The sequence below is a fragment of the Microtus pennsylvanicus genome, chromosome 6 (assembly GCF_037038515.1).
Source record: "Microtus pennsylvanicus isolate mMicPen1 chromosome 6, mMicPen1.hap1, whole genome shotgun sequence".
NCBI classification, from domain to species: Eukaryota; Metazoa; Chordata; class Mammalia; order Rodentia; family Cricetidae; genus Microtus; species Microtus pennsylvanicus.
Window position 1 is genome coordinate 3,443,033 of NC_134584.1, and position 21,145 is coordinate 3,464,177.

The 21,145-nt window shown below is 39.4% G+C and overlaps 1 protein-coding gene across 3 annotated transcripts in view; it reads left to right on the forward strand.

Moving 5' to 3' along the window:
• Positions 1-20,777: 20,777 nt before the first annotated feature.
• Positions 20,778-21,145, forward strand: part of Adgre3 (adhesion G protein-coupled receptor E3) — a 65,881-nt gene continuing 65,513 nt past the window's right edge. For all 3 annotated transcript variants that reach the window (XM_075975668.1, XM_075975670.1, XM_075975671.1), the window contains exon 1: positions 20,778-20,884. The gene's annotated coding sequence lies outside the window, so the exon portion shown is untranslated. The remainder of the gene's footprint in view (positions 20,885-21,145) is intronic.

Here is a 21,145-nt window from a genome sequence, read left to right on the forward strand (position 1 = left end):
CCTCTAAATGGTTTACAGTATGTTAAAAACATATGCAGGATTGAAAAAAATGTTAAAGTCCTTAAAATAAAGAAGAAAGAGAGTAGTTGGGTGTGGTGGTACACACCTTTAATCCCAACATTTAGGAGACAGAGGTAGACAGACCTCTGTGATTTTAAGGTGTGGTAGTACACATCTTTAATCCCAATGCGTGGGAGGCAGAGACAGACAGATCTCTGTGAGTTCAAGATGTGGTAGTACACACCTTTAATCCCAGCACTCCTGAGGCAGAGACAGGCAGATCTCTGTTAGTTCAAGAATAGCCTGGTTTACAGAGGGAGTTCCAGGACAAAGATACACAGAGAACCTGTCTCAAAAAACCAAAAGTTAAAAGTAAAAATAAAAGAAATAGAGGTTAAAATAAAGCCATGTAAAGATTAAAAGTACACAGAGAATCTTGATACTGTATGTTATTATGCTCTCTTTGAATTGTTTGAATGCTGAGGAAGGAGCAACAGCTACTAAAAGATACTTGCTTATAAATGCTGCTGAATTAATCCAAGATAGGTATTTTGAAAAATACCTTGACTTCAAAACTGAAGTCAAAAGGTATGTTACTTTGGAGAAGAGGATTTGCTTTTGTTTCCAAAGGAAATGAGAAGCTGTGGTTTCATTCTGAGTTAAGAAAATCAGGTTTGATCAAGGAAGACTACCTGAGAAATCTCCAATAGGAACAGATGACCCAGATGTCAGAGTTCTATATCCAGAACAGATTCAAGATGCTGCCTGAGATGATCAAGCCTCACAGGATACTCCAGTCAGGACTTGATCATAATTCTAAATTTTCTTTAGGTTCCCATAAGATTATCAGTGCCCCCAACCAGCAGGAAGTAGCCTGGAATACTATGTCCACATTCCAAAAAAATGGACTATGGACATTTTCCTTTGTTTAAAACAAAGAGGGAGAAGTGGTGTGTTACGGGAGGTCCTCCCACTCCTCCAGCCTATCGCCGCTGAGATACCAGCCCCTTGGGGCGTGGTCTCTCTCCCTTTAAAAAAGCAGCCACTTCCCTCTCCTCTCTCTCTTCACTTACTGCTCTGCCGGTGACTTGACTTCCTTCCTGGTTACGCAGAGGGCTGACAGTGATCTGTAAGTTTTTTCCCCTTTAAATAAATACCACCCTATTAATCATAATTCCAAACTGGTGTGGCATTGTTTATGACTTACGTCTTCAATCGGCACCCAACGTTTGGTTTTAGAACCTCTCCTTTCCCCGCTTGGCTGCCGGCCGCGGCTTGGCAGGAGCCCTCCCTTCCTCAGCCGCTGCCTGTGCCTTGCGGCTGCGGCCTTGGCCTCCCCACGTGGGATTTAAACTCCACAGGCCCGCGTAGTCTCTGCCCACCTGGTTTGCTCTTTTCTGAGTCGTTTTTAAATCTCCCTTGCAAGCACAGCTCTTAAGTGGCGTGAACCAGAGCACACGGTTGCTGAAAGCTGCAACCCCTCAGGGTGATTCTGTCATGTGGAGGCATAAGCGGCTTCCAGGTTGCTCTTCTCTACCCCTGGATTCTGGTTTCTGGTTCCATCTCTGGAATTGATTTAATTACATTTACTTTGTTGAGCAACTTACATTTTCCAGTTTTTAACAAATACTAGGCGGACTCTGAAACAGGACCGTGTTTTTGTCGAGACTTGGCAACAGTGCCACCTGCTGGATAATAGGTAATATGCCAGTTCTCGTTTCAAACGCGAATTTTACTGTTCTGGTTACCAATACAATGGGTTATATCATGCAAGGTTTATATGACTATGGGGATAACTTAATTTACTGGTTACTAGGTTTCAGTATTCTTTTGCATATTCTATCATTTAGGAAGATCATGGCACTCCTAAGAACCATACAATCTTTACTAGAAACTCATGCAGGTCAGGAGATTAAGGATTCAAAAGAGACAATAATAAAAAGACTTGAAATGATTGAAGAAATGATTGGAGCTGGTGAACAGAGTAATAAGGCACAAGGACAGGATACAATGCCAACACCAGCTATTAGAACTGGCTTACCAAAGGTTTTAGCAGCATACCCTATACTTAATTCTGACAAAGCGTCAACTTCTAAAGGCTCAAAGGGAGTCAGAGAAGCTAGATGGACGCCAATAGCAATGAATGATCTAAAAGAAATTAAGCAAGCTATTGTTAATTTTGGCTTGCACTCTGCATACGTAAAGGAAATGATAAGGACTTGGGCTTCTAATGCTAGAGCTACCCCCCATGATTTCCATCAGTTAGTGTCTGCAGTTTTAGATAATGGATCTTCCTTGATGTTTGGAATTTATTTCAGAGAAGAATCCAAACATATGGAACAGCAAGGAAGAGCAAAAGGTATTGAGGTTTCCCAAGATCAAATTCTTGGTGCAGGAGAATATGCTGATCCACAGGTCCAAGCTCTTTATGATGATGAAGTACTGTGTCTATGTCACCAAGCAGCTTTAAATGCTTGGAATAGGATACAAGATCCAGCAAAAAGGGTTGAATCATATACCAGAATTAGGCAGGGACAGAGAGAACCCTTTATTGACTTTTTGCAAAGATTAATTAAGGCTCTGGACATAGGGGTAACAGACCCAGAAGCTAGATGAATACTTCTTGAATCTCTAGCTTTTGAGAATGCAAACATAGAATGCAAAAAGATAATTGGGCCTTTAAAGTCTAGATCAGCACCTATGGATGAATGGATTCAGCATACGATGAATGTTGAGACGTTTAGCTATAACGATGAATCTTGGGTAGGAGAAGCAATTTCCACAGCAATGAGGAGACATCAAACTGCCAGGTGTTTTAATTGTGGTAAATTAGGACATCTGAAAAGGGATTGCAGGCACAGAATTTCTAGGAATATTATCTCCTCTGGGAATGACAAAAATAGGAGACCTAGGCCTTCAGGTATATGTAGGAGATGCGGTAAAGGCCGACATTGGTCCAATGAATGCAGGTCAACAACAGACAAACAAGGCAACCCGATACCGTTGGGAAACTCCTTGAGGGGCCTCTCGCAGGCCCCCAAGCCAACAGTGGCCCAGTCATTCCCAGTCACAGTAGAGAACGTGTCTCACCAAGAAAATTAAAAGCTCCAATTTCTGCTGTAAAAAGTAATACTGGTCTAAATGATGAAATCCATGTGGAGGATGAGTCAAAAAACCCAGTTGGACAGAGTAAACATATATTTTGGCAGACTTCTATTAATGATCAAAGACCAAAGCTAAGAGTCTGTATAAATGGCACTTTTATTGAAGGCTTATTAGACACAGGTGCGGATGTAAGTATCATTACCCCAGAATCTTGGCATCCGAATTGGCCTCTTCAAGAGGTAGATGTTCAGTTCCTGGGAATTGGAACCCTATCTCGTGTAAAACAAAGCACAAGATGGATTGAATGCATAGGGCCCGAAGGGCAAATAGGAAGACTAAGGCCATATATAGCCAATATTGCCATAAATTTATGGGGCCGTGACCTGCTACAGCAATGGAATACCCAGATTAACATTCCTGTAGTTCCAGGAACTCATAATTCTGGGAAGTATATGATGAGGTATTATGGAAAAAGGTCACCAGCCATTCAGGCTGTACAAGAACATACAGCAAATACCAAACCTTTAGAGGTACCAACAGCCCTACCTTTAAAATGGCTAACTGAGAAGCCAATATGGATCAAACAGTGGCCTCTAGCTGAAGATAAACTACAGGCATTGGTGCAAGAGCAACTAGATGCTCACCATATTGAAGAATCAACCAGCCCTTGGAATTCTCCTGTGTTTGTTGTAAAAAAGAAATCTGGTAAATGGAGAATGGTGACAGATCTAAGAGCTGTCAACAAAGTAATTCAACCTATGGGCCCATTACAATCTGGAATTCCTTTGCCTTCTCTGTTACCAAAAGGATGGCCTCTTATAGTTATTGATTTGAAAGATTGTTTTTTCACTATACCGTTACAAGAAAAGGATAGAGAAAAATTTGCCTTCACAGTGCCTACTTATAATAATTCTCAGCCTAATAGGAGATATCAGTGGACTGTCCTCCCACAGGGTATGCTCAATAGTCCTACACTGTGCCAATATTTTGTAAGTAAGCCATTGGAAATAAATCGTAAACAATTCCCCAAGTCCATTATTTATCATTACATGGATGACATCTTGTTATCTGATTCAAATAAAGATACTTTAGAAAGGATGTTTGAAGAAGTAAAGAAAGTCTTGCCTAGGTGGGGATTACAAATTGCCCCTGAAAAGATTCAAAGAGGAAATTCTATTAATTACCTAGGTTACAGAATAGGGTTAGAGAAAATTAAAACGCAAAAGGCACAAATTAGGAGAGACCGGTTAAAGACTCTTAATGACTTCCAAAGATTGTTAGGAGACATTTCCAGTCTACGACCAGCTGTTGGGATAACACCTGATCTAATAGTTCATTTAAACAAAACCTTAGATGGTGATAAAGATTTGAATAGTCCAAGAAAACTGACAGCTGAAGCAGAAAAGGAACTGACAATGATTGAGGAAAAATTACAGGAGGCACATGTGGATAGGGTGAACCCAAATCTTAGCTGCATCCTAGTCATATTGCCTTCCAGAATTTCTCCTACAGGGATTCTAATGCAGAGGGAAGATATTATTTTAGAGTGGATATTTATACCTAATAAACCAAGTAAAAAATTAAAAACTTATGTGGAAAAAGTCTCTGAATTAATTATAAAAGGTAAGCTGAGACTTCGTCAACTAGCAGGTATAGACCCAGCAGAAATTATAGTGCCTTTTACTACTGAAGAAATAAAAAAGTTATGGGAAGACAATGAACCGTGGCAAAGAGCTTGTGCTAATTTTTTGGGAGAAATTAATAGCAACTATCCCAAAAGTGGTAGACTTAACCTCATAAAAAGAACTTCTTGGATTCTTCCTAGAATTGTACGTGATGCTCCAATAACTGGAGCCCGTACGTTCTATACTGATGCAAATAAATCAGGGAAAGCAGGTTACAAGTCAGATGAATTGAGTAAGGTGGAACAAAGCCCTTATAATTCTGTCCAGAAGGCAGAATTATATGCCATTCTTATGGTGCTAAGGGATTTTAAAGAACCTCTTAATATAGTTACAGATTCACAATATGCAGAAAGAGTTATCTTGCATATTGAAACCGCTGAATTTATACCAGATGACACAGAGTTGACTTCATTGTTTATCCAGGTACAAGACATAATCAGGAACAGGCTTTGTCCGATGTACATAGCACACATCCGTTCCCATACAGGTCTGCCTGGTCCTCTAGCCCAAGGCAACGCTGAGATTGATCAATTATTGATTGGAAGTGTGTTGCAGGCCTCAGAATTTCATAAGAAGCATCATGTCAATAGTAAAGGCCTAAAGAAAGAATTTTCCATTACTTGGCAACAAGCTAAGGACATTATAAAGAGATGTCCTACTTGTTCTTTCTATAATCAAACACCGTTGCCTGCAGGGAGTAACCCAAAGGGCACTAAGAGAAATGAAATCTGGCAGATGGATGTGTTCCACTTTATAGAATTTGGTAAATTAAAATATGTACACCACACGATAGACACGTATTCAGGTTTTCAATGGGCTACTGCCCTGAGCTCAGAAAAGGCTGATTCAGTAATCACACATTTATTGGAAGTTATGGCCATCATGGGTATACCTGCGCAAATAAAGACAGATAATGGTCCAGCATATGTATCTAAGAAAATGAAACGCTTTTTTGATTATTATAATATAAAACACATTACAGGTATACCAAATAATCCTACAGGTCAGGCAGTTATAGAAAGATCAAATCGTACTATAAAGGATATGCTGAACAAACAGAAAGGGACCGAAAATACCCCCAGAAATAGATTACATAATGCTTTATTAACCTTGAATTTTCTTAACGCTAATGAGAAAGGAACGACAGCAGCAGAAAGACATTGGGTAATGGAAAAGTCTGCTGAACTAAATCAACCAATTTATTTCAAAGATGTGCTGACCTCTCAGTGGAAGCCAGGAGATGTGCTACGTTGGGGAAGGGGTTTTGCTCTTGTTTCCACAGGAGAAGAAAAATTGTGGATACCATCAAAATTAATAAAGTTTCGATTTGAAGAGGAGAAACCTCTTGGAAAGGAGAAATGACAACTCATCCACAATGATGATATTCATACAGGTGGTAAGAAAAACATATAGAATGGGGGCAGGGTTCTGTTCTTATCTCCACAGGAAAACACTCATCTTTGAGAAATTCAAGGGACCCTGGATGTTTGGATACTGACAGATGGAAAAATACCTGCCCGATAGGAAATATCAAGAAAACTGAATGGGTTGTGTAAGTAATATTAAACCATATTTCTAAATTTATAAAGCTGGTTTTGAAGTTGGACTCTGGCTCAGTTCCTCTCCAATTCCAAGCCTGTTAGTAAGAGAAAAACCCAGAGTTTCTGGAGTTTCTGTCTCATGTCAAGAGCCATGATATGGGACAGAAAGAAATATGAGTTTAGAAAACATCTTTGCTTTTCTTCATATCTATCATACTTTTCATTGAACATATCTATCATGCCTTTCAGTGAATATGTATATCTATGTCTATACATGTCTATATGATTAACGTTTAAGTTTTTCACAATGAACAATGAGTTTTTCCTGAAGTGACATTTGAAGTTTCCAGGAAGAAGATGGGGCCCCATAACAACAACTCCACCTGGTTGATATGACGTCATGATACTGATAGCGCTACTACAAGACCTGCTTTGGGTACCAGCTGCACAAGACAGTTCCAACTTGGTTAGCTGAAATGGTGCACATCTTATACAACATTTTGGTCAGACCTGCACAAAATACTCAGAGACTCTTGGCAATATTAAAAGACTTGATCTTGAAATTTAACCATCATTTTACTTTCACAGGATCCCCCAGAAAGAATTACTTCCATGACAGCTGGAAGTAATTCTAGAGGACGACGTCCCCTCTCCCAGTAAAGTTTGCCCTTGGGTTTAGGGACATCATTTAGGGGTTGATTATAATTAGTATACGATTGAGGGTTGGGGGAGGAATTTTATAAGCTCAGGGATCTTTTTGAAAAAAAAAAGAGGGATGATGGGATAATAGATTTGTAATTGTGAGTTACTGTTGTTAGACAAATATATTGATATAGATTCTTGTATATTGATACAAAGTTAAATTGTATTGACTATTGTATGCATGCATGTTTCTACCTCTGTTTAAAACATTGTTATGTATTGACATATATTGTATTGATATATATATTGTATATATTTACCATATTTCAGTGTACATTTCTACCTCTGATTAAGATACTTATATAATGTTTGTGTATTGATATATATTTACCTACTGCAATGTATATTTGTACATTGTTTATATTTGGAGGTCATTGTCCTCATTTGTTTCACAGTTGTTTATTTTCTTAGTCTTTAAGTTAGATAGATATTGAGAATTATATAGACTAATAGTCATCTAAGTTTGTCATTTATAATTAGACTAATCAGGTTCTTTAGATATATAGAGATTATACTCAGTATAGATAGATAATCTTCAACTTCTTCAAAGAGCTGTAGAAAATGGCCTTTAATCTAACTCAGAGTTTTGTGGTAGTGAGACACAACTGCTCCTGGCAACACCACTCTATTCCCGAGAGAATGTTGAGCACCAAAGACACTCCACCTGGAGCCTTTCCTTTTGGCAGAACTGGCCTTGGGGCAAAGAAATGCCCATACCTCAACCACTGACAAAGATACAGAGCGTGCATCAATGGATAAAACAGGGCTGTCTTATCCTGCCAAGACAGGGTAAGATAGTTTTGAAAAGTTGCTTGCCTTTGAAAATGGTGTGTCAGTTATGTTAGGCCTTAGCCAAAGTTGGTTGCTTCAACGCTGCTAATGTGACTTTGGGTGATTGCCTAGGTAGCTAGTTGTCTCTGTGATGTGTTGCATGTTTTGGAAGTTGTTTTACTGAACTTCCTAATTAACCAGGTAACATTATTTCCCTTCTCAGATCTTTGATGGGGTTGAAGACTATATAGATGTAGTTACTTTTCTCTCATGACTTGGCCAAGTTATTTATTATACAAGACCTAAGCTAGTTAGAATAGGATATTTGTACTTATTGTATATAATTTCATAGTAGGTTTAGAACTCTCTTATTTAAACAAAAGGGGGAGGTGTTACGGGAGGTCCTCCCACTCCTCCAGCCTATCGCCGCTGAGATACCAGCCCCTTGGGGCGTGGTCTCTCTCCCTTTAAAAAAGCGGCCACTTCCCTCTCCTCTCTCTCTTCACTTCCTGCTCCGCCGGTGACTTGACTTCCTTCCTGGTTACGCAGAGGGCTGACAGTGATCTGTAAGTTTTTTCCCCTTTAAATAAATACCACCCTATTAATCATAATTCCAAACTGGTGTGGCATTGTTTATGACTTACGTCTTCAGTGGTGTGAGAGAATTGTCTGTATTCTGTCAATCATGTTTTAAATAAATGCTGATTGGCTAGGCAGAAAGTATAGGTGGGTCAACCAGACAGAAAGTAGAGGTGGGGCAAGGAGAACAGGAGAATTCTAGGAAGGAGGAAGCCCATTCCCCCCAGTTCTGCCCAGACCACAAAAGAAGCAGGATGTGACCTACCCCACTGAAAAAGGTACCGAGCCATGTGGCTAACATATATAAGAATAATGGGTTAATATACATTTCAAGAGTTAATAAGAAGCCTCAGCTAATGGACCAATCAGTTTATAACTTATGGAAACCTCTGCGTGATTTTCTTTGGGACTTGCCATCTTTGGGAACTGAGCAGGACAAAAACCCCAACATGCAGCCCCTCCATGTTACAGACTACTTTAGCCATGGTTGAGACAATCCCTGCACTTATGCATTAAACAGAGACTGGAAAACAAATAATACAGCTACCTCTCCCATGGACTTGATAACTAATCCAAAATTTTCTTTTCAGGATCCCCTAAAGATGCTGTTGACCCCAGACAGCAGGAAGTAAATTTAAGAACATAACACCCACTCTTTCTGCACACTGACTTCCGACTTCACCAGGCCTGTATACATCTCTTCTAATAATCTTCTAAGTGGCAGAAGAGGAGAACATAACACCCATATTCCCCAGAGGTGGGGTGGGAGTTTTTTGGTCTTTCATTGGGTTATGGATATTTGTCTTTGTTTAGGGGGGCTGATTACAAGTTGCTATTGGTAATGGTCAGTAAAAAAAATGAGCAAAGGAGATAAGATTCAGAGTTCTTGTTTTTAGGGAGATATAGATATGGTAAGATATAAAGGTAGATTACTGAACCTACTCTGAAAAGCAAAAGGGGAAATGTAGAAATAGGATAAAAAGGTAAATTGTTGAATCTACTTTTAAACAAAAAGCAGCTACTTGTTTTAAATATTTTACATTGATATGGATCTTTGTATATTGATAAAAATTTGAGATTAATTTGTACTTAACATTTCTAATCTTGTTCAAGATATTGTATCTTATAGCTCATTTAACAATGTGATATATATTTTTAGTTCTTGAAAGTTATTATTACTAACTGGATAATAAGGAAATGAAGGTTAGTAATTAGTCACCTATTATAATTTAACTTGTAATCATATTAGGTAAGTTTTCAAAGTCAATAGAGATATATTTTAGATAGACAGGTCATCTTCAAACACTTCAGAGATCTACAGAATGTGGCATCTAAGATATTTTAATAATGTAGGTTCTTTTTTAGGACAATGAGAAATGTTTGTTCCTGGCAGCATCAATGTACTTCAGAGAAGGTGATGGGCACCAAAGAAAATTCACATGCATTTTAAGTTCTTTGTGGCAAAAGAAAGCCACTGGACAAAAAAATGTCCTTGCCTCAACTTCTTACAGTATATTGTCCAAATTGGACAAGAAGGACATAAAGGAAACGATTGTCAAACTTTGCCAAGACAAAGCAGGATAGCCCTTCACAATATTCTGCTTCATAAAACAGTCTGTCAAATATGCTAGCCCTGTTGATTGAAGATGGATGTCCCCAACATTGCAGGGAAACCTTGGGTGAGTGTCTGGGCAGCCAGCTGTTTCTGCCATATCTTACATATCTTGGAAGTCACTTTCTTGCACTTCCTATTTACTCAGGCAATATTATTTCCTTCTCTGGTGTCTGATGGAGTTGAAGACTTCATAGTTATAGCTAAAGTTTTCCTTGTTACCAGATTAAGAAATTTACTAAAGAAGTATAAAGCATATAAGGTAGAGAGACATTAAAGATAGTTTTGGTAATGTAAGTTAGAATAGAAAGGGAATTAGCTACAAACTTTTAGACTCATCAAGATAGGATATGTATGGATTATTTTCTCTAAATTTGTAATTCGCTAGTAAACTAGAGATTGTTTATGTGTTTATTGCCTGTAAATACTGTATATAGTCATTGTATATATTTTTTCTTGTATTATAACTTTCCTTTTATTTTGGACAAAAATGTGGAGGCCCAAAAATATGAGTCTATTTCCACCTTGACCATAGGTCAGAGAGTTGTAACTTATCTCTATTCCTTCAAGGATGTTGTCTGTTTCTACCTCAAGCAAAGGTTCCACCTAGATTTAGATCAGAGAGTTCTGCTCTCTCAACGTTATTGTCAGCAGGTGTGGATAATATCCAGACCTTGTATTTCAGGAAATAGAGAAGTAGATATGTTTTTACCTCAAACAAAAGTCTAAGGATCCAACTAAGTTCCTGCTCCCTTAAGGAGAGAACAATGAATTCTACCCAGGGAGTTTTTTGCCTACAGAATGTTTTGGTCTAGGGTGTGAGTGTGACTTGTCTTATCCTGGCAAATTAATGTTTAACTAAGAATGTAGCCTGCAACCTTCAATTAGTATGTTCACTTCTTTATATCATGCTAATACAGTCTTTTGTTTCCTTCCCCCTCTTGTGTTGGGGTATAAAAGTATATGGAAAATTAAGCATAGGCAGATTTCAGTATTCACTGGAACTTCCTCCTGATACTGTCCTATGTTTCTGTTTTATTGTTTTTACTCACGACTTCACGCCCTTTACTCTTCTAATCCCCAAGCCCTTGTCCTGGTAAGTGGTATTTTTGCCGAAACTGGTCTTTGACACATAAAAAAGGGAAACGTGGTAATATCTTGTTTGTATTTAAACAAATAAAGCTTTCCTGAAGATAAGAGAGTGTAGCTAGCCACTAGTCAAGCACTGGATGTCTATACAGAAAGTGTGTGGCTGGGTGGAGAGAGGAAAATGAGTTGGGAGAAGACATGAGTTCAGCCCCTTTTCCGCAGAGGAGTTAGCAAGGTAAGGTTGTCTGTGGCTTACTCCTTTCTCTCGCTGATCTTTCAGCATTTCCCCTGATATCTGGCTCTGGGTTTTTATTAATATTATGAATTGGAGCTCTTGTAACAATAAAATTATCTCCTTCTCCAGTTAGAATGGCAATTTGACAGAATTGAAAATGCTGTTCAGGATGTGAAGAAAAAGAGATTCTTGTTTGGTTTCAATGGGAGGATAACTGTTATGCCACTATAAAAAGTGTGATACTTCTTCAGTCTCTTCCTTTGTGTCCTCCTTTTGGTGATGGGATTGTATACTGGAGTCCAGCACCCACTGGACCGAGGCACTATCAGTCAGCTACAGCAACTGTCTGAATTACTTCTTCTTCTTACTCATCCACGTCTTTCCCCAGTAGGATCACTTGTAAATCTGAAGCTTGTCATGAGGCTTTGGTTTTATATAAAAAAATAATTATTAAAAAGGGAAATCATTGGTTTTATAATTAAAATCTGTTCTTTGATTTTGGTCTCAATATGTTCTCTTCTGACACCATCACTTTCTATTAGATCAGCATAAATTTAGAATGAAAGACCATTTTTTCTAAACATAGGAAGTCAATAGTAGTCAGCAAACTATGACAATGACACACATGATTTTTCCAAAATGAAAACAGGAAGCCAAGGTTCTGCTTAGGCCTCCATGTTGCAATAATTTCTTATTTATTATTAAGATAAAAGCCATACAAACAAAGATAAGAATTTAAGTCATTTAATATGTTTAACTCACTGTGTTTAATTTCAGGCATTTCCATGACATCAGAAGGGAACTCCAGACTTGCTGCTTTTTCACACCTGTAGTGAACATTAAATATAGTTCTTGTTATGGGGATTTCTTGATTTGAATAGTTCTTTTCAGTAGAATGATAAAATGCATATGGCCCACTGTGTCCGGGTTTTTTATGCCTTGCAGGAACGGAGTTTGTGTATCCTTACTGAGGCCTCAGTTGCCATCGTATTAACTGAGACAATGACTCTCATTGGTCTGGAGTGTATAAAGCAAGCTAATTTGGCTGGTCAAGAAACTCCAAGCACCCATCTGTCTCTGTTTTTTCTGCTCTGCGATTCCAAGCAGGCACCACCATGCATGTTTTTTGTTTTTGTTGTTTCTTTTGTTTGTTTTTCTGAGTCATAAGAACTTAACTCAAGTCCACTTATCTGCCAGGCAAGCACTTTACTGACTGAGGTCCCTCTCCTCCCAGTCTCTACACTTGACTTCTTCAAAGAACACAATACTTTCTAGCTTCGTCCACACTGGGACACCCATTGTGCCTTATTCTTTAAAGGCCTCACAGTGTTCTGTGAATGGATGAATCCCTTGATTATTCACTATGGTTCTACACTGTGACTTTATGAGCCATGCTGCTATGAATACGCCGTTGTGTGATCCTGGTTGAACACATATTTACACTTTTCCTGGGGGAATAATCAGAGATGAAATAGTAACTTTTTTTTTCATTTTTAATTGCTGTCTCAGAACAACTTCATCTCATATACTTATTAAGAAGTTGGTTGTCTGTATTTCCTATCAGGTTACACAGGTTCTGTAGATTTTCATCTAGAGTGTCTGCTGAGCACTTTTTTCCCATGCAAGAAAGCATTTTTGCTTGAGGTCAGCAGTTAAAAGGCCAACTGCATTATTTTTGATATGGAAAATACCATATCAGCTGAACTCATGTTAACTTTGACATCTGATTGAAAATTGAAATCTGTAGTAAGCAAACAGTACATGCCTTTGAAATTTAGTTAAGAAAACAGTATATAAATATATTCAAAAAGTATATGTATACATACATAATATATACATAATGTTATTTGGTCATACAAGGCAAATAGAAATGGATCAGTGGTTACTTTGATAGTTTGCATGGGTCAGTACAGCCTGATAGTTTTTATCTGTAAGTCCCAGAGTCTTGAACATCCCCAGAAATCACTTCATTACTGGCACCTCTCCAGGCTTAAATTCCACGTCTTTCCATAGCCTTACAGATGGTCCTGACCTGGGGCAGAAAGAGAATGAGGAGATGACATGGACGCACATAAGGAACAAAGGCTGGGGGTGGGGCAGTCTTGGTTCTCCAGAGTATCCCAGAAGCTTGTTGAGTTTGTTATATACAGTTGAACAAGAAGACAAAGTTATTTCAATTAACTGCGGAAGAAAAGATGATTGTTATGTACATATAAACCAGGAGGCCTTGTTTGTACACAGCTTTGGATTAAGGGGACCTTTTAGATAATCTTGGTAGTCTTCAGTCTGTTGACATCCAGAATGAGATAGCTATGGTGGAAATTTTCTGTACATTATCAAAACCCACACATTGATCAGAGGAAGGCTTTTTCATGCACCTCTGAGCATCTTCCCAATTGTTTTGCTGTTCATCCCTGGATGCCATGGAGTCCTTGGCATGGCCATGCCCATGTCAACAATACATATTCACTCAGGGATTTCTCTGCTTCTTAGATAAAATCATGATGGGAGAATGCTTTGTAACTTTTTATGCTGTTATGTAAAAAAAATTAGTAAAGGTAACTAACTTAAGATGGATGTTTCCTTTTCACCTCCCTTCCAGGTGTGCACAGCGTGATGACAGGAGCATGAGACTGTTGATTATTTTGAATCAGCACTTGGGAAGCAGAGAATTATGTACTTGTCTGCTCAGATGGCTTTCTCCTTCTTATTCAGTTCTGAACCTCAGGCCACAGAATGGTCCACCCACATTTATGATGACCTTTCTACCTCCATTGTCTCAATCTAGAAATTTCCTCCACACACATGGCCAGAATTTTGTTTTCACTGTGATTTAAAATTCCCTCAAGAACTTGAATTAATTATTTCAGACACAAAGTGAAGACAAAGTAGGCTGTGGCAGACAGACGTGGGAAGACTTGCAAGCTCACTTGAGGAATTTTGTTATAAAGAGGATGGGTAATGACTGAGACCTCAATGGTATAAAACAACCTGGACTGAAATCTTCTTTTGACTGCTTGGGTTCTTCCGAATGCCAAAATCAGAGTCCAGGAAAACCTGCAGAAATTACTGGTTTCTTGATAGCCCAACCTAGAAGTGTTCAGAATCATCACTTTTATTTTCTACTTGTAAAAGTTCTGTGAATCCCAGGACTGTAACATTGTGGGAGGAGCATTTGTCTGTTTTCCTGGGTTCTACTCACAGCACCCAATATAGAAGATGTAAGGGTGCATATCTCAGCACCTGGGAAGTGGACTGAAGGGACACCAGCCCCCCGGAGCATGAGGCTCTGCCAGGCACTGCTTCTTTACCTGGTTCCCTCTGCTCTGCTAAAAGGTGCTATATTACTTCCCTAAAGCTAGCCACCAAGGTCTATTCCCTCTTTTTGGCAATTTTCTCCTCTTGATGCTGACTACCAAGGTTTAGCCATGAAAATATTGAAGTCCAGCAATTAAAACCCCCTTGTGCCTCATGTGATTAACAGGTGACATTAAAATTAAACAACTCAGTCAATCAGTGCTGGTTCACGCCTTTAATTCCAGTACTTGGGAGGCAGAGGCAGGCAGATCTCCATGAGTTTGAAGCCAGTCTAGTCTACAAGAACTGGTTCCAGGACAGTCTGGATTGTTATACAGAGAGCTCTGTCTAGAACCCCTCCACACACATATAATAATAAAATAAAACAACATAAATTAAGCAACACATCCTAACACAGAGTTTCCCTTTACCATAATAAACCACCATTTGTCTTTAGCCCACATCTGTCTCCTCTCTATCCAGAGGTTGTCTTTTGTGCCCGCCTCTCCCTGCCTGTACAAATACCCCTTCTTCCTTATTATCCTCCATCTCCTGTCTTTGTCTCTTATTCTGTGTCTTCTATCCCTCTGGGACAAATAAATCTCCTCTGTTCTGAATGCTTTGTTTGAGGGTCTTAAGCTGATACTTTTCCTCTCACCGAGGAAAGAGGATCAGAAGTTTATGGTCATCTAAAGACATATGTTTACATTAAGGCCCATTTGTACTACATAAAACACTGCTTTAATAATATGAAAAATGAAGGATATTACAGAGCCATATTAACGACACAGAGATGTTGGTTGTAGGAGGAATAATAACCTAATGCATGTGACAGTATTTTAATATAGCATCACACACTAAGCACATCTGCCATAAGGCAATTGCTTTAAACTATGATAATAGGACAGTCTTATGGAATATATCACCTCTGATTCTGTGAACTGAGTACGAAATAACATTTGTATGAAGCATTTAAAAGGAATACTTTGTCTTTAGCGTAAGTTACTACTGAATTAGGACATGGACAACAGATTGTATTGGATGTTTTTCTTTTTCTTCCAGAATAGAACCCCAAAAGGTGATTTAAGAAAATGCATCTATTTAACAGCCCACTGTGAGCTGTGGTGTTTTGCTGAGGAGCAATTCCTCTAAAACAGAGTCTAGTAAAGAAGGAAGTGGAGCTTGTGTGTTGTACTCTGCAACCACATGGCGGTAGGGAGGGTCATTTCCTCCTCTGTGAAATGTGGTTTTCTCTTCTGTGAAAGTTGATAAGAATATTTGAATTTGAGAAATTTGTTTCATTTCTGTGTTGTGCTTTTTTTGGATTATAAGTATTCACTTTAGTTTTAAAATTTTTTAAAATTATTCTTTGAGAATTTTATGTTTGTATATAAAGCAAGTATGTCCACATTCAAGCCCTTCTATTTACCCCTCCACCATTCACTCAGATTTCATACACCTAACACAGCCTCTTTCAACTTTCATGGCTTCTCTTTTAAAAATAACAGACTGAATCCAGTTAGGGCTTCTCACAAGTGCATGAACATGGGACCATCCACTAGAGTGTGGGTAACATACCAGTGGTGACGCTCACTCCAAAAATGAGTCTCGAAAATCAAAAAAAAAAAGAGTCTTTGTCTTCCAGCAGCTGCCAACTGCAAATCTCTCCTTTAAAAAAGCCGTCATGCTTTTATTTCAGATGCCATCTTCTAACTGACATGGCTACTGTAGTCACAGACTTCACAATGAAGCTGTGTGCATTTTGGCACACTATGTAAAAAAAAAGCTTGCCTTACTAAAACATTTAATGAGAAGTATTTAATGAAAGCAGTATGTATGACTTTGGTTATGTGCAAGTATAAAAAATTTGCAAAAGGATGTTGAAGAACTCTGGGTTTGGCTATGTGTGAGAGGGTGGTAGGTGGGTGAGAGCAGGTGTTCTAATCTTGGTTTTATTGGTGTTAGAGGAAAGAATACTCAAATGTGGCAGGTTCATTAATTACGCTACATCATACTATGTGAAATGTCCACAAGGAAGGAGTGGATGGGAAAATGAACCTTGTATATTTTTCCTTAATTTTCTCTTTATATTGCTGGACATACCACTGGCTAAAATAATGCTGCAAGACAATGTGTCCAAGCGAACAATGATGCAGATCCCACAGGAAAGTGAAGAGCAGATTTTATGATATCCTTGTTACATTTGGAGATATGATTATACCACATCCTTAGGATTGGGAATGGACTGGGATTTTGTTATAGTGATATAATAGTGACAGGCTCAGCTGTTAAATATGCTCCTCCAAGTCAAACAGTGGCCATCTCCATCCAATCAGCTGTGACTGCCTGTGAGTGCACATCATGGTCGAGTGTGTTGACTGTTGAGTTTCCCCCATAGAAAAAAATGGTGGGGATGACCAATGGTTCTATCTACTCCCCCAGCCATTTTTAGGCATTTATGCCCAAATTGCTCAGGGCCTTGGAGTCTATGGAGATACAAGAGTATATAGGCTGGGCAAAATTAACTGAACAGCTCACTCTAAGCAGTTATGGGTACTTCAGCTTCCATGAAAGTAAAGAATTTATAGTGCAGTTATTCTGGAGCCAGCCTCACTCCTGCAAGTAAGCCTTACTTGTGCTTTGTAAGAACAATAAACTCATCAGAGCCTCAGAGTGAATGTATTTTGATTTGTTGTTGGGACCTTATGAGGGGTGGGTAGAAGGTTTCTTTTTCCACAACAGGCTGATTCTCTATCAAGTAAGATACTATATAGATTGTACAGAAAGGTCATCTACAGAATACTCTATCTGATTGCATCTTGACTTGTTATTTGTTTCTTCATGAGCTGTAATTGTTGTTCGTGAGCCTTGAAGAAGCTTTACATTTAAATTCTAAAAGGCACAACTGAATGACTTTACTAGTTACCATCCAATACAGAAGAGCTGTCCAGAGTGCATGGCTCTACATCATTACCTCTGGGGTTATCGGTTTCTGCTGTGTTCACAGAGAAAGTCAAATAGTACCATGCCCGACAGCATGTATGTCAAGAAGATCAATTAGTCTGAGCTATTTCTAAAATTTCTTGTCACTACTCACATTAGACAACAATATCAGTGTCTGTATACTCTAACAAATAAAGAGATAAATGGCAGGAGGATCTGCACAGTGACCTTTAATCAGTTGTGAAGAAGAATAAAATGGTGCCACTGGCAGGGAAATGGATGAACCAGAATATCACCACTGTGTTAAATAATATCACACATTTCCTCTCAAATGTGTACTCACTCTATCAATAATCTATCAATGTGTCCTTCCATCTAGCTAACATTTATCATTTGCACCATCCTTATACCTAAACGGCATTAAAATAGAAAAGGGATTTTTTTGAGAAAAAGAAAACTAACAGTAATACATGGGTGTAAGTAAGAAGAATAAAAGCATAAATATGAGAAAATACCTGAAGCACATATTTACCGTTGCCGTCATGAAACCCATCATTGTATATGAGGAATATATGCAAAACTATAACATTTTCTTTAAATCATAATATTGTTTATTGGCTAGATATTTGTTATAATGAGACCAACTTGTCTACTCTGGAGTATTCTCTTGTGCATTTATAGGCAGATAGTGGGCCATCAAAATGATTATATATTTAACACGACTCCACTCACACCTGCAGTAGCTGGTAACCTGGAAACCAGAATGAAACATTTTTTTCTAGAAAGAGTTGATTCTCTTCCACATGACCACTAACATGAGATTATTTTGTACAGCACGTTAATTGCTGTTTCCTTTTCAAAAGCTAACAACCTGACAAAGCTTTATGTCCAAGTCTGAAAAAGCATAAAGGTAGAAAACCTGCGTATTCATTTCTGCAGACATCTCTGGAATACAACACTGAGCTTTCGTCATACATGATTCTCAGAATTTTAGGAATTTCTCTTTGTTTTGGGCATTTCATTGTTGTATTCAGAAGGTTTTATTTAAATAACCTTGACTATGACAGGAGCGAATGCTTCTTTGTTTGGATTCTTATGTGGAGTATTTAAATACTATTGATAGACCAATTTATAAAACTGTTCGAGGCAACTGTTTAAATCTGTCATTACATAAACTTCCTCATTTACTAAAATAAGTGGAGACTAAGAAATGAAAGAGTTAGTGTCAGGGCAAACGATGTTTTGATTACTTTGTGAGACTAGAGGTAAGTTACAAGATGTATATTTTGATTTACCAGAATAAATGCTATTTTCTGGAATATAGTAGAATTTAACAAGAATTTCCTCACATAAACAAGACACGGCATCAGAGCACCATGCTAAATACCAGTCAAGACTCTTCCTGGGAGAGGAGGTCAGCATAATTGCATTGACTGGGGCTTTCTTAGTGTTCCAGAATAAGTAGAAATTTACAAGTATTTCCAGTAAGTGGAGAACCGATAAGGGTTCCATGGGGAGGATGTGGTGAGAGATAAGAAATTCTGCTTGTTATAGATTTATTAAAAATACTGCAGGATCCCTGGTGGCAGTAGGCAGCAGAAATGCTGTAGGTCCCCAAGCGGCGGTGATGGGCTATGTGGTGGCAGGCAGCGGGCCCTGGGAGCAGCCAGTCCCAGGCAGAGACGGCTGCTGGTCCCGAGTGGTGGCTGGTTCCAGGCAGGGAGACACATGGCATGGTGGGCGGGCAAGAGACAGAGACATGAATAGGCACAACTGCAGAGTGAGGTCAAATATTTATTTAGAGGGTTATGGAGGGGAAGGAAAAGGAGAGAAGGGAGAGAGAGAGAGAGAGAGAGAGAGAGAGAGAGAGAGAGAGAGAGAGAGAGGAGGGAGGAAGCAAAGGAGTGGGGAGAGAGGCACCAGAAGAGAAAGAGCTCCGGCAGGAAGCTAAAGATCAGCCTGCCTCAGCAGATGGGGGGGGGAGTGGGCGTGGCTTGTCTCTTAAAGAGATAGAACAATCGTTACACTGATTACTTCCCATTCTACTATCTTTAAATATTGTTGAAAAACATATAACTACTGTTGTGCTTTCCCCTCGCTTTAAGGGACAAGCCACACCCACTCCCATTACCTCTGACCTGCCTGCCGCCATCTTGGGCCCTTCCTTTTCTGCTTCCTTGACGTGCCTGCTTTTTATTATAAGGAAGACCTGGGAATGTTATGGTTTTGGTCCCTTTAAGAGACAAGCCACACCCATTCCCCTCCCATCCACTGAGGCAGGCTGATCTTCAGCTTCCGGCCTGAGCTCGTTCTCTTTTCCATCTTCCTCTCGGAGAGGCAGCTTTGCTTCTGCCTCTCTCCCCACTTCTCTGCTTCCCCCCTTCTCTGTCTCTTTCTCCTCTTCTCTCTCTCTCTCTCTCTCTCTCTCCCCCCCTCTCTCTGTCCCCCCTTCACCCTTCCTCCTCCATAACCCCCTGAATAAACATTCAACCTCACCCTGCATGTCGTTTCTATCCATGTTTCTGTCTTCTGCCCGCCCGCCATGTGTGTCCCTGCCTGGAACCAGCCATTGCTTGGGGACCAGCAGCCGACTCTGCCTGGGGCCCACTGCCTGCAGCCACATGGCCTGCCACCACTGCTTGGGGACCAGCAGCCGTCTCTGTCTGGGACTGGCTGCTCCCAGGGCCCGCTGCCTGCCACCACATGGCCCGCTACCACCATTTGGGACCTACAGCATTTCTGCTGCCTACTGCTGGGAGATCTTGGAGCATTTTTAAAAAAAGAACAACAACTACAATCATCAACACAATAGAGATTTGTGGCTTTTGTGGTTGCATTCCTCCTATATTCCTAGGGAATGGACTAGCTATGTTCACAGTAAGAATTAAGTGGGAATTATAGTTGTGGCTCAATTGCACATCACTTGCTGAGCATATGTGTCACACAGCAGTCAGTACTTAGCACTTCCAAAAGTGGGGGTGCATATAAAATTAAGAATTCACCTAGCGATGCCTCTTCGAAGTTGAATGTGTAACTCTAGGAGCTGACACCATGCGGCCTGCAAACAGCCACCATTTGAGAAGTCATTTCCAATGCACTTGAATATGACCCGCCTTAGGCATTGCATTATCTATCTTACTCTGGTGAAAGGAGAACTAATTAGAATACATTAAGTAAACTCCTCAGCAAAAGGTTCAGTCTTCTCATCTGACCTCTAGATTCCTTGAGAAAAGGGAGAACAAGATAAGAAGTGATGCAGTTCCTCTTTCGACAGTGCTGAGAACGTCCCAAACTCGGTGAGAAACAAAGATTCGCCATCTCTCTGGTAAGTAGTTTCTGGATTAACAACTAGCCATAGAAAATAGGAAAAATTTTATTGTGATTTAGAATCAGGAAAATCTATTTTAACTGGAAAATTTTGCAAGGCGACCCTCCTTGCCACCCATTTTATTTCTTGAAGGGTAGGGTGTGGGCATTACTTCATCTCAAGTTTATTTTGCACATTTCATGGGCAAGGACTTTGTGTATTTCTGTGGTAGGAATGAACCAGCAGGGCTGATTAGCGCACTTACTTTTTGTGAGTAAT